We start from the raw sequence: 13,467 nt of genomic DNA, 5'->3' as shown, positions 1-13,467 counted from the left end.
ACACAACTGCCGGGGGGGGGGGGGGGGAGCTGCCTACCAGAGATGCCAGATTCTGCCAAGTCCGTGCTAAGATCCCCTCCGCAGAGCAAGCTGCTTTCCAAGGGCAACTTCCCAGAAAGTTCTAGAAAGCCCTGCCCCAGGTCTCTATTGCCTCAGCTCTTGCCCATTCATTCACCTGCGGGGCGGGATCATCCGCCCAGCTCACTCTGGACTCTGCCAGCTCTGCCAGCTTCCAACCCAGTGATCTCTGAGCTGGCAGGGTGTGATACCCCTCACGCAGGGTATCAGGAGCTGTTGTTTTCAATTTACACTTCTGTTACTGTCATCTACCGAGGAACTGGAGAAATTCCTCTTGCAGCTGCAAAAGGGCCCCCCTTAAGTTTGCTTAGCCAAGAGGCTCTCCCCTACCCACCCCCTTAGTAGAACCTGAACCATCCTGTCTCCCCTAGATCTTCAACTGAGGGACACTGAGCCGAGGCCCAGGGAAATCACAGGAAAGAAATAGGCACTATCAGAGATAGTATTGCGGACAGGGTGCTTGCCATGGGTGCAGCTGTTCTGGGTTGAATCTCCTACATGCCATGTGGTTGCCCTAACCCGCAGGAGTGATTTCCTGAGTGCAGAGCCAGGAATAAACCCTGATTAGCAGGGTGTGACCAAAAAAGTAAATAAATAAATAAGTAAATAAATAAATAAATAAATAAATAAATAAAAGAAAGACAAGAAAATCAACAGGGGGCAGGAAGGAGAAAGGTAGAGACATAGAAGAGAGAGTAAAGAAGAGAGGGAGAAAGAGAGGAGAGAGAGGAGAGAGGAGAGAAAGGAGAGAAAGGAGAGAGAGAAAGAGAGGAGAGAGGAAAGAGAGAGGAGAGAGAGGGGGGTAAGGAGTAGTTAAAAATAGGAACAGGAAAAAAAAAAAAAAAAGAACAAATGAGTGCTGCTGCTCCTATCCGCCAGCAGAGGAAGTTGTTGGCACTGCCAGAGCCCTGGAAAATGAAGCAATCCTCACCTGCTTCCAAGTTAACCTGTGCCTGGCAAGAAAACAATGTGGAGACAGGATTGGAAAGACCTGTTTTCTATGAGTCCTTCACAACCAGTCCAGCATCGGGTCCTGCTGGAGTCTCCCATCTCCAGACAACCCTGTAGGTTCAGTAGGCCTGTCCCTTTCGGTCTCCTGTCCTTAGTCCATGAAACCACTAGCTGAATGCTGTTGTTCCTCATAGACTTCCTAGAATGGGAAATCGATTCCCCTTTTCCCTTGGAGGGGAAAAAGATCTTGGTGATATAAATTCGCGGCAAATAATCCACACAGAGAGCAGCGTCCAAAAGGGGCCACAAGTTCCAATGTCGAGTCCCTCTCCGCCCCGAGCCAGCCAGTTAACTGCTTCAACGGACTCCGAGCACCTCGCTCCCCCCACTCTTTATTCTGTTCTCCACAGCGCCCCCACCTGGAAGGTCGTCGGTAGGACAACAGGGCAGACTCTCCTCAAGAAGTTCAAACATCCATATTTCCTGCCCCAGTGACCTCCGAGAGGATATAGGGAAAAAAGCTTCCAGATATTCTGCCAAGAAGGAACTTTCTTAACACATCTGCCAGTTTTATTCTTTGGAAACAAAAATAGAGGAACTGCTGTTTTAGGATGGAGGCCTCCCTATGCCTTCTAGGTATCATCAAAGGTAAGGGCCAAAGCTTGGGAAAAGGCTTAAAATGCCCAGTTGAGGTCTCTGAGAGGTCTCTTCCTTTCTGCCTTTACCAACCCAGACATGCTTTCCAATGGCCACTCTCATTCGATACATCCCAGCTACTGCTTTATTAGATACCAACTTAGCTGACCTGCCTGCCAGCTTTCAATCCTTTTTGTTTGTTATTGTTACTGGTTTTGGTTTGGGGCCATACCCAGCAATGCTAAGGGTTACTCCTGGCTCTACACTTAGAAATCACGCCTGGCAGGCTCAGGGGACCATATGAGATACTAGGATCAAACTCATGTCGGCTGTGTGCAAAGCAAACACCCTACCTGCTGTGTTATTGCTCTCTGGCCTATAATCCTGTGCTGTGGTCTTATATCTACCCCCAAGAAATAAGTTGCCCAAATACTCTTTTTCTTTTGTTGTTTCCACTGAATCTTCTCACCTCTAGGATAAATAATAATAGAGACAATATAAATTATCCAATAAAAATGAACTTGTTTTTTTGTGATATGTGATTTGAAAAATGTACATTTTAGCAATTTTTTTTTCCAAAAATAGATCTGTGGATGTTCAAGAAGCCAATTTAAAAAGTTGTGGCGGGAGCCGTGGCGCAAGCCTTGCTTGTGCTAGCCTAGGACGGACCACGGTTCGATTACCCAGGCTTTCTATATGGTGGTCCTAGCAGGAGCGATTTCTGAGTGCATACCCAGGAGTAACACCTGAGCATCACCGGGTGTGACCCCCCAAAAAACAAAAAATAAAATAAAATAAAAAGTGCTTAACAGTGGGGCTGGACCAATAGCAAAGTGGTATGGCGTTTGCCTTTGCACGCTGACTTGGGACAGACCAGGGTTCGATCTCCATATGGTCCCCTGAGCCAGGAGTAATTTCTGAGCGCAGAGTCAGGAATAACAACTGAGTGCCTCTAGGTGTGGTCAAAAAACAAACAAAAGTGCTTAACACCATTAATCACCAGGAAAATTAAAATGAAATAAGTCAAAAGTTACAAGGCTGACATCTTTGGATGCCCACAGGGACATGGAACACATGGTATCCTTCTTCTAGTGAGAATTTCTCATAATACTATGTGAAGAGCTATTTTATTCCTAATCAAAAGAAATGAAACATATAAATAAAAATATTTGCAGGGTATGTAATTACCAATAGGTAAAATCTGGAACTATCTCTGGTGCCAATTTATGTGAGTCAAGGAATCTAATCATGAAGTACTCACACTATTCAACTCTAGAAGGAAGAAGTTTTTGATAATAGGCAACAGATAACTAAAACATTATCTAAATGAAAGAAGTCTCAAGAATGCACTTTGCGCATGCCCTGATTGTGTGGAAGCCTGAATGGTCAAAATTAGTTTATACTGGAACTTTTCCCTGAAGGGTTGTGGGGAGAATGACTGAGGAACCCAAAGATACAGCAGCTGGATCATAGCAGTGAATAAATCAGCCATCAAAGGGAACCCAGGATAGCCCTGAGGAACTGACTCTCTCCAAAGACAGAGCTGTTCTCTGGCTGCTCTGGGAAGAAAGGATTTGATTGGTCTGGTCTAGCACAGATTCCCAAAGTCCAGCACATGCACCCTTGGAGTTGAGTTCTTATGGTCTCTGAACTTCCCATTCAGGGTTGTTGAAATTGCTCCCAAAATGGTCCAAGATATTTGCATTAATATTGACCAAGTCTTTTCTGTACCCAAGATTGCTGACTGATTTGCTTCATTTTTTGTCTATTCATCATCACCACATCCCTGCCTTAGCATAATTTTTTTTTTGTTTTTGGGCCACATCCGTTTGACACTCAGGGGTTACTCCTGGCTATGTGCTCAGAAGTTGCTCCTGGCTTGGGAGACCATATGGGACACCGGGGGATCGAACCGCGGTCCTTCCAAGGCTAGCGCAGGCAAGGCAGGCACCTTACCTTTAGTGCCACCGCCCAGCCCCATAGCATAATTTTCGAAAGATTTTTTAGCATTAAAACTTTTATGATATTATGGGGCCAGAGCAATAGCACAGCAGGTCGGGCTTTTGTCTTGCTTGCAGCTGATCCTGGTTTCATTCCCGGCATCCCAACTGATCTCCTGAGCCTGCCAGGAGTGATTCCTAAGTGCCAAGCCAGGAGTAACTCATGAGTGCCACTGGATGTGATACAAAAACCAAACAAACAAACAAAAACTTATGACACTAAAGTTTAATTTTCCTTATCATGAAAATGGTTAATTTTATCTCTCGAGCAAAATCTGCTCATAAAACAACTCTTTGTTTTGTTTTGTTTTTAGGCTCCAGGGTTACTCCTGGCTCTGTACTTATGAGTGTTCAGGGGGCCATATTGGATGCTATGAATCAAACCCAGGTCAGCCACATGCAAAGCAAACACCTGAACTAATGTGTTACTGCTCCTGCCCTGCAACAACAACTTTAGGATAATATTCTTGTATTCCTGGTTAGATTTTCAAATCAAATCTTTGAGGTAAAATGTACATAAAATCAAATGCACCTATGCTAAGTAACAAGAATGGTATCTGTCAATTAATTAATCAGATATACATCTAATAATAGTCTTTCATCTCCAAAATTCTCTCTCTCCCTCTGTGTGTGTGTGTGTGTGTGTGTGTGTGTGTGTGTGTGTCTCCTTGCTGCTAGTCTTTCTGCATAATTAGAGAGTTGGAATTATAAGTATCTCTCAGGGCCTAGTCCTAGTCTGTGCTCAGTAATCACTCCCAATAAGCTCAGGGGACAATATGGGGTAGTGGGGATCAAACATGGGTTGGCCATGAATGTGCAAGGCAAACGTCCTACCCACTGTACTATCATTCTGGTCCATCTTTTTACATAATTTAACCATAAACTTTTGGGGGGAGGTTGGGGGTTGTGGGGTCACACCCAGTGGCACTCAGGGGTTACTTCTGGTTCTGCACTCAGAAGTCACTCCTGGCAGGCACAGGGAACCATATGGGATGCTAGGATTCTAACCACAGTTCGTCCTGGGTTGGCTGCGTGCAAGGCAAACACCCTACCGCTGTGCTATCTCTCAGGCCCTATCCACAAACTTTTAACTGATCTATTTTATGACATGTCTTTATTTCTAGAATTTCATATAGGTGCAGTATACATGACTTTTGAGGTATCCTTTTGGTCATTTAATGATTTTTAGAATAAATTATTTTATTTATGTTTTTGGACCACACCCAGTGGTACTCAGGGGTTACTGGGGATGTCTGTTTTGCAAGGCAAATGCCCTAACTCTGTGCTATCACTCTGGCCCTGCTATTTTTATTTTATTTTATTTTATTTTTGGTTTTTGGGCCACACCCAGCAGACCTCAAGGGTTACTCTTGGCTCTGCACTCAGAAATTGCTCCTGGCAGCCTCGGGAGTAGGAGGACCATGTGGAATGCCAGGGATTGAAGCCAGGTTGGCATGTGCAAGGCAAATGCTCTACCACTGTGTTCTGCCCCCCACCCCCATAATTTTTTTTTTTTTTTTTTTAGTTTTGGGGCACACTCCGCAATGCTCAGGAATTAGTCCGGCTCTGTGCTCAGAAATCACTCCTGGCAGGCACAGGGGACCAAATAGGATATGGATTGCTGGGAATTAAACCAGGGTCTGTCCGTGGTTGGACTCAGGCAAGGCAAACGCCCTACTGCTGTGTAGCAGCCCCTACTTTTTTTTTTTTTTTTTTTTTTGGTTTTTGGGCCATACCCATTTGACACTCAGGAGTTACTCCTGGTTATGAGCTCAGAAATCGCTCCTGGCTTGGGGGGACCATATGGGACGCCGGGGGATCGAACCACGGTCCGTCCTACGCTAGCGCTTGCGAGGCAGACACCTTATCTCTAGCACCACCTTTCCAGCCCCTACTTTTAAACAAATTCAACATACTTTCTTTTCATCTTGTGGTAATAATTACCATCATACAGCTACACCAGATTTTATCTACTTTTCTTGAGGGGGAGGGGTCAACTGGCATGGGAGTTTATATAGACAGAGTTCCAGTATCATAAAGCAGATTTTAAAAAATAAAGTTGGGAGTCCAGTAACAATAGTTAAGTAATGCAAAATTTACCATCTTGTGGGGGTTATTTTGCATTATTTATGAATTCAAATGTCATTCTCCTCTTTAATCAAACCCCTGGAGGTTATTAGTGAATGATTTTAAAGAGGAGGGGGCAGAGAGATAGCATGGAGGTAAGGCATCTGCCTTGCGTGCAGAAGGTTGGTGGTTCAAATCCCGGCAACCCATATGGTCCCCTGAGTCTACCAGGAGCAATTTCTGTTTGTTTGTTTTTGGTTTTTGGGCCATACCCATTTGACACTCAGGAGTTACTCCTGGTTATGAGCTCAGAAATCACCCCTGGCTTGGGGGGACCATATGGGACGCCGGGGGATCGAACCGAGGTCCGTCCTATGCTAACGCTTGCAAGGCAGACACCTTACCTCTAGCACCACCTTCCCGGCCCCCCAGGAGCAATTTCTGAGAATAGAGCTAGGAGTCACACCTGAGTGCTGCAGGGTGTGACCCCCACAAAAAAGAGGGTCAGAGCAATAGTACAGTGGTAGGGTGCTTCCTTTGTAAGTGGTTGACCTGGGTCTAATTCCCAGTACCCTATATTGTTCCCTGAGTCAGGAATATGCCCCAAGCACCACTAGATATGGCCCCCAAACAAACAAAAATTAAATAAAAAGGAAAGAATTTACTACACATTTTATTTTTCCTTTTGCATCACATCCAGTAGTGCTCAGGGGTTACTCCTGGCTCTGTGCTCAGAAAGTATTCCTGACAGGCTTGGGGGACCATATGAGGTGCCAGGGATTGAAATTCTGTTGGCCATGTGCAAGGCAAACACTGCCTTCCACCCACTGTGCTATCACTCTGGCTCTGAGAATTTACTACACATTTTAGGAGAAGCCTCCTAAGTAATGCTTAATGGGGACTGAGGGTCACTTCCTGAAATCGTCAACCGGAAATAGCTCAATATTCAATGCTAGGTGAATACCTGCTTAGGCCCTGTGGTGCCAGAGATAACCAGGTCCACCACACCTGTGTACTCAGTGGTAATCAGGGTTACACCTGTCAGGGGAAGGAGCATGCAGTGCTGGGGGTCTAACCTGTGGACCAGGTTCCCACAAAAGAGTGCTCAAATAAAAGTAGAAATAAAAGAAGCATTACTACAGCTAATAACACAGTAATACAAATTTCATCAGAGACTACTATGATCAAGTAGTGGAGAAAAATCCTGAAAAACCAAAAAGAAATTTATAAATTCCTAGAAATGCTCAACTTACCAAAACTGAATCAAGAAAACAGAAAATTTGAACAAACCGGTTACCAATAAGGTGAGTGAGTCAGTCATCAAAAACTTCCAAAAGATTCCTCTTGAATCCTGTCAAACATCTAAAGAATGAACACTAATCCTAAATTCTTTTTTTTTTTTTTTGGTGGGGTCACACCCAGCAGCACTCAGGGGTTACTCCTGGCTCTACGCTCAGAAATCTCAGGCTCGGGGGACCATATGAGATGCTGGGATTCGAATCACTGTCCTCCTGCATGCAAGGCAATTGCCCTACCTCCATGCTATCTCTCCTGCTCCGTCCTCAACTCTTTTATATATTGAGTTGTTTTCTTGAGGGAAGGGGTGTTTTGACCAGACTTAGAAATTCCTGCTTTGTGAGGAGTTAAGGACTGAAGGTAAAAAAGGTTAAATGTGGGTAAATAACATGGAGGGCTAGAAATGGGTTTGTAAGGTGGTAAGCAAAGGGGGGAAAAGGGGTTATCAATGATAGGGGGGAGAACACTATACAACATAGATGTTATATATGCATATATATGCATATATATCATGCATATATATCAACAGACTCTAAGGATCGATCCATGGGTTACAATTGAAAAGCTGACCAAGTGAAATAGGACAGAATGCTTTTATTTAAAAATAAGTCAATAAATAAAATTAAAATGTAAAAATACATTATAGCCAGCAAGTCTACTGTAAAGGTTTTTCATTTTCTGGACCATTCCTTGTTGGAGAGGGTAAACTTTACTGGGGAAAGGCTTCATGGATTAGATTGAGTATAGAAACTTCTAGAAAACTAACTGATATGGCATAGAGCTCTTTATAGCAGGTATAAACCCTGAACTTATTGTTCACTGGGTCTTGAAAAACGTGTTTCCTTTCCCAAAAGCAAAATACAATTATGAGCATTATGGTGTCATCATGGTATCACCTGAAATAATTTTAACTATGAAGATTAAAGAAACTGTACACTGAAAATTATGACACCTATGAAAGTAAAAACACAAATATATTAAAAGATAAACCCTTGCTTATGGACTAGAAGAATTATATTATTGATATTTTCTTTTTTTTCTTTTTCTTTTTTTTTTTTTTTTGGTGTGTGTGTGTTTTTTTGGGTCACACCCGGCAGTGCTCAGGGGTTATTCCTGGCTCCAGGCTCAGAAATTGCTCCTGGCAGGCACGGGGGAGCATATGGGACTCCGGGATTCGAACCAATGACCTCCTGCATGAAAGGCAAACCCCTTACCTCCATGCTCTCTCTCCGGCCCCTATTGATATTTTCTTACTACTTAAAGCTATCTATAAATTCATAAAAACCCTTGTCAAAGTTCCAATTTTTTGTTTTGTTTATGTGTGTGTGTACAGAAATGGAATAAATAGTCCTAAAATTTGCATAGAACCACAAAACACTCAAAAACACAAAAAGACAAAGAGACCTTGATAAAGCAATGCAAAGCTGGAAGCATTATGCATCCTGATATCAAGCTATATTAAGAAGTTATAGTAATCGCAGACAGCAGGTAAAAAAATTTTTTTTGTTTTGTTTTTTGGGTCACACCCAGCACCACTCAGGAGTCACTCCTGGCTCTATGCTCAGAAATCGCTCCTGGCAGGCTCAAAGGACCATATGGAATGCCAGGATTCGAACCACCATCCTTCTGCATGCAAGGCAAACGCCCCATGCCATCTCTCCGGCCCCAGAGCAGGTGAATTTATTCAACACAACATCCTAGTGGCAATTGAATCCTTTCTCTAGGATCAGTGGGAGGCCATGTGTTTTCTTCAGAGGATGTGTTGGCTTCTTATTGTTGACACCCTAGCTGTGCTAAGTACAGAGTGAATGGATTTGTGATTCAAAACTGTCTCCCATGAACACTACTCAGGCCCTAAGAACCAGACTGTAGTTATTGTATCCATATCAATCATCAGAAAGAAAATTGCTCCAGAGTATGATGTGAACAAAAGTATCTCCAGGTTAGATGAATTTTCTTTCTCCACTATGTTGGTTTCTCTAAAGGAATTATGCTGGCTGAATGGAATCAGGACTGCTGGGGAGAAAAATATGGTGACATTTTGGTCGAGGAAGAAACATCTTTCCAAAAGTCATGACATTTTCCTGTCTGACTGCAACAGATGTGCTCTGGCCAAAAGAACCTCAGTGTTCTGAGAACAATTAAAACAAACTTCTCTCTGAAAAGGTATCACACTCTCTTCAGTCTGAGCCATGTGGGCTTTGTCCAGGTGGCCCCTGGTACTATGATAGTGGGCCATCAAGTCCAACTACAATGCTATTAAACTCAGCAACTTCAATAGAGGTGGTTTTTTTTGTTTGTTTTGTTTTTGTTTTTTTGGTTTTTGGGCCACACCCAGCGGTGCTCAGGGGTTACTCCTGGCTGTCTGCTCAGAAATAGCTCCTGGCAGGCACGGGGGACCATATGGGACACCGGGATTCGAACCAACCACCTTTGGTCCTGGATCGGCTGCTTGCGAGGCAAACGCCGCATCTCGCCGCTGTGCTATCTCTCCGGGCCCTCAATAGAGGTGTTTGACCAGTTGTGCTCTTATGAGAATCATGACAGAGAAAAGGATTCTCCAAGATGGGTAGAAAATGCAACAGATGTGCTCTGACTGGCGCAACCCAGCTGTGTGAAGGATGGGAAGCAAATATTTCCAGGTCCTTGTTTTATGTCAGTGGGTCAGCCTCTCCCAACAAAGGCTTGCTCTTATCCCACTGGCTCTGATCAGAAAAATCAGAAAGAGAAGAGAAGAATCTCTGTTGTAATGACTTCTGGGGACTGGAGAGAGAGTACAGCAGGCAAGGTGTTACCTTGCAAATATGAATATCTTCAGGCTATGGGCAAAGTAATTGACAGAGTTTGATATTCCCCTTTAAAAATCTCAGTAGGTGTTGGATGAATCACTTTGTTCTTTTACATGGTCTCTATTCTTCATTCCAACTTTATGGACTACCATAAAACCTCATGCTTGGGATACAGCATTTTCAATTTAAGTCAGTTCTGCATCCAGTTTCTGAGTAGCTTATGCTCAAACATGAGAGAAGAAACATCACAGACAGCTTGGTGGTTTGCAAGATTCCATTAGAAACAAATGCCTGACAAGGTTAAAGTAACAAGTGTGGATCTCTGCCCTACAACTTTGGAAATAAAGGACAAGATGGCAATTGGGTGCCTCCTTAAGGGTTCAAGCAGTTCAGACATCCAAATAGGGCATGTGCTCATAACAGGAGTGCTACCCCATGTGCTAAGTACCACAAAGACTATAGAAATGGTCACCAATGATGCTTACATGAGGAAGAGGTACAAGTTAGGTGATTAACACATGAAACTCCAGAATCAGACAGACAAAAGTAAGGGAAGAAAATATTTTTGGAAAAGTGATATATTTCATTACTAGAGCATATGACTTACATGTGTGAGACCCTGGATCTGATTCCTGGAAGCTCAAGGTCAAATTCTTTAATTCATTCTTTATTTGACTTTTGTGCATGGCATTAAAGAGTTCTGCATTCACTTTTTTTTTTTTTTTTTGGTTTTGGTTTTTGGGCCACACCCTGTGATGCTCAGGGGTTACTCCTGGCTATGCGCTCAGAAGTTGCTCCTGGCTTCTTGGGGGACCATATGGGACGCCGGGGGATCGAACCGTGGTCAATCCTAGGCTAGCGCAGGCAAGGCAGGCACCTTACCTTCAGCGCCACCGCCCGGCCCCTGCATTCACTTTTTTACATGTAGTTAACCAGTTTTCCCAATATCATTATTGAAGAAGTTTTCCTTTTTCCACCTTGCATTTTTTGCCCATTTAACAAAGAATAATTGATTATATAACTGAGGGTATTCAAGTCTATTCCAAGGGTCTGTCTTTATTCCAATACCAAAATGTTTTAATGACTGCTGCTTTATAATACAATTTGAATTTGGGTAAAATGATACCAATCATCTTTCCCTCAAGGATTGCTCTAGGTGTTCATGGAGATTTATTGTTCTATATGAATTTAAAGAGTATTTGATCTATTTCTTTGAAAAAATGTCATGGGCATTCTTATAGGCTTTGCAATAAATCTATTGTAATAGATTGGAATCTACAGATTGGAGGAATCTACAGATCTACAGATTCCAAGGTACTTGGAACATTATGAGTGACATTTTCTTTTTTTTTAATTTTTATTGTGACCAAAGTGCATTACAAATCTTTCACTGCAACATTTATGGTACATAGTGACAATGAATGAGGGGAATTCCCACCACCAGAGCCTCCCTCTACCCCTGTTTCCAGTATGCACCCCATATCTCCCTCCTCTACCCTCCAGAATGCTAGTGCAACTGGTCTCCACTTTACAGCTTGTTGTAGATTAAGCATCTATTCCACCATCATTGGAGATAAAAAGCATAAGAAAAAAGGGAGAAAAAAATTTGGTGACAACTACCAAAAAAAAGAAAGAAGAGAGAGAGAAAAAAGAAAAGAAAAATAGAAGAAAAAAATGGTCCCGGCAAATAAAAATAAAAATAAATTTCTAAATAATAACCACAAGAGTGAAAAGGAAAGAGAAAAGTGGAAGAAAAAAGAGAAGGAAAATAAAGTCAAAAACTAACAAATCAAAACAAAACAAGAAAAAGTATGGGTGCTGGACTGGTAGGGTTTGGCATTCCCCCCATTTTTTTTTTTTTTTTGCATAGGCACAGTAAGCATTGGGGAAGAAAGGGAATTCCCGTGGCCTAAGAGATTCAGGGTTTTTCCATCCTTGAAGCATACCATCATGGGATCAACCCCTGGCTCCATATATACTCATTACCGCATCCCAAAGGTATTTTTGTGATGCCAGGAAAATTTCCTCTAGGTTGTGTGTGAGAAAATCAAGCCACTGTAGCTAGCAATCTTGGTATTTGCGCAGGTTATAGGTCAGGGTCTAGGATAGAGTCTCTAGGTTCTAGAGGTTCCTATCCATCGTTGTTGTTGTGTTCAGTCTTCTGTAACACTTGCTCCCTGTTTTCGTTCAATCCTAAGCCGAAGCCTAGGATATTATAGATCCAAATGTTCTGCTCAGTCTCTGTTGTCCAAGTTGGACCTCTGCAATAAGACATCTTGTTGTTGTTGTTGTTGTTTATGTGTCCTGGGCTACAGCCTAGGGTAGGGTTTTCCTACCCAAGGTAGGTTCTGTTCAGTCACGGTTGTCAAAGTCAGTTTTCTGTTGTTGGTGCTCTTATTTTTCACAGTTCAAAGGACAATATCTCTTCTGATTTCCATTTAGTGTTAGGTGATGTGATAGGACAGCCTGGTCTTAGGTCAAGTTTTACTTTCCTCGTTGTCAAAACTGGCACAAGTTGGTGCCAGAGTAGTGTTATAAATCTCCCAATGGAGCTTAGTTCCTGGTGGTGTTGCCCGGAGCTGTATCATTTCTACGTCGGGGATCTGGGGTTTTGGATTGGACTAACACTGTCCAATCTCCTGGGGACTGGTTGTATCCACATGACACATGTTCAGGATGGGAGGCACCCTTCTGCTATAAAAAGTAAGTTCTTATCCCTAGAAGATAAGATCTTGTTTCTGTGTCTATGGTTTCCCCTTTTTTTTACTGTGCCCATACAAAAATGTATGGTGTCATACTGTGTTGCTGGTGCTATTCTGGGTAAGGATGACAGACTGCACACACAGTCTCTGTCATCTGGTTTTGTTCTGAGCTTTTATCCCAGTCAAGGCTTTTTGTACCAAGCAGCATCAAAAATGGTAAGGATAGAGAAAAAATGTATATATTAAAATAGAACAAATAAATAAAACTGAGTTAAAAAGAAAAGGTATTCGAATAAAACAAATGGTGGAGGAAGATATATTTAGGAATACACATCTTTTTTTTTTTTTAAATATGGAATGCTTCACGAATTTGCGTGTCATCCTTGCGCAGGGGCCATGCTAATCTTCTCTGTATCGTTCCAATTTTAGTATATGTGCTGTCGAAGCGAGCACAGGAATACACATCTTAAGATGTATTGTTATACAGGTATTGAGATGTATTGTTATACAGGTATTGAGCTTCCATAGGCAATATAAGACTCCCAATAAGTCTTTTGATATATTCTTGTGGGGAGTAAAAGCCAAGGTACTTTTCGATTCACAGGCCTTGGAATTGAGTTTGAGAGATGCTTTTCTGCATTACAAGACCATATAGTGTCTTTGAGCTGGGAGTTTTGCTGAGGCCGATTCCTGTATCGTGCAACAGTCCACAATTTGGTGGGGATCAGAGGGACCATCAAGCATGAGTAAGCAGGCATGCTGGTTGTAGTTCTTTGCTGATGCATGAAAATGGGGACCCAGAGGGTGTCTTTCACTGAGGAGCTGGAAGGTGGTCTGTTGGGGCAGGAGGTCAATCTTGGTGCCTACCGAGTTAGAAACTGAGGGTAAAGAGGGTTAAATTAGGGGAAGATAATGGATCAGGATTGGGAGATGAGGGGATAGAAGAGA

General features: G+C 42.7%; 1 non-coding gene across 1 annotated transcript; it reads right to left on the bottom strand.

Annotated features, from left to right (window-relative positions):
- Positions 1-12,865: 12,865 nt before the first annotated feature.
- LOC126028992 (U6 spliceosomal RNA) lies at positions 12,866-12,972 on the bottom strand. The gene has a single exon (XR_007502656.1). It is a non-coding gene; the product is annotated as a U6 spliceosomal RNA (small nuclear RNA).
- Positions 12,973-13,467: the final 495 nt, after the last annotated feature.

The sequence above is a fragment of the Suncus etruscus genome, chromosome 14 (genome assembly GCF_024139225.1).
Source record: "Suncus etruscus isolate mSunEtr1 chromosome 14, mSunEtr1.pri.cur, whole genome shotgun sequence".
Classification (NCBI taxonomy): domain Eukaryota; kingdom Metazoa; phylum Chordata; class Mammalia; order Eulipotyphla; family Soricidae; genus Suncus; species Suncus etruscus.
The sequence above is the reverse complement of the archived record's forward strand: the minus strand, read 5'-3'. Positions and strand labels throughout refer to the sequence as shown.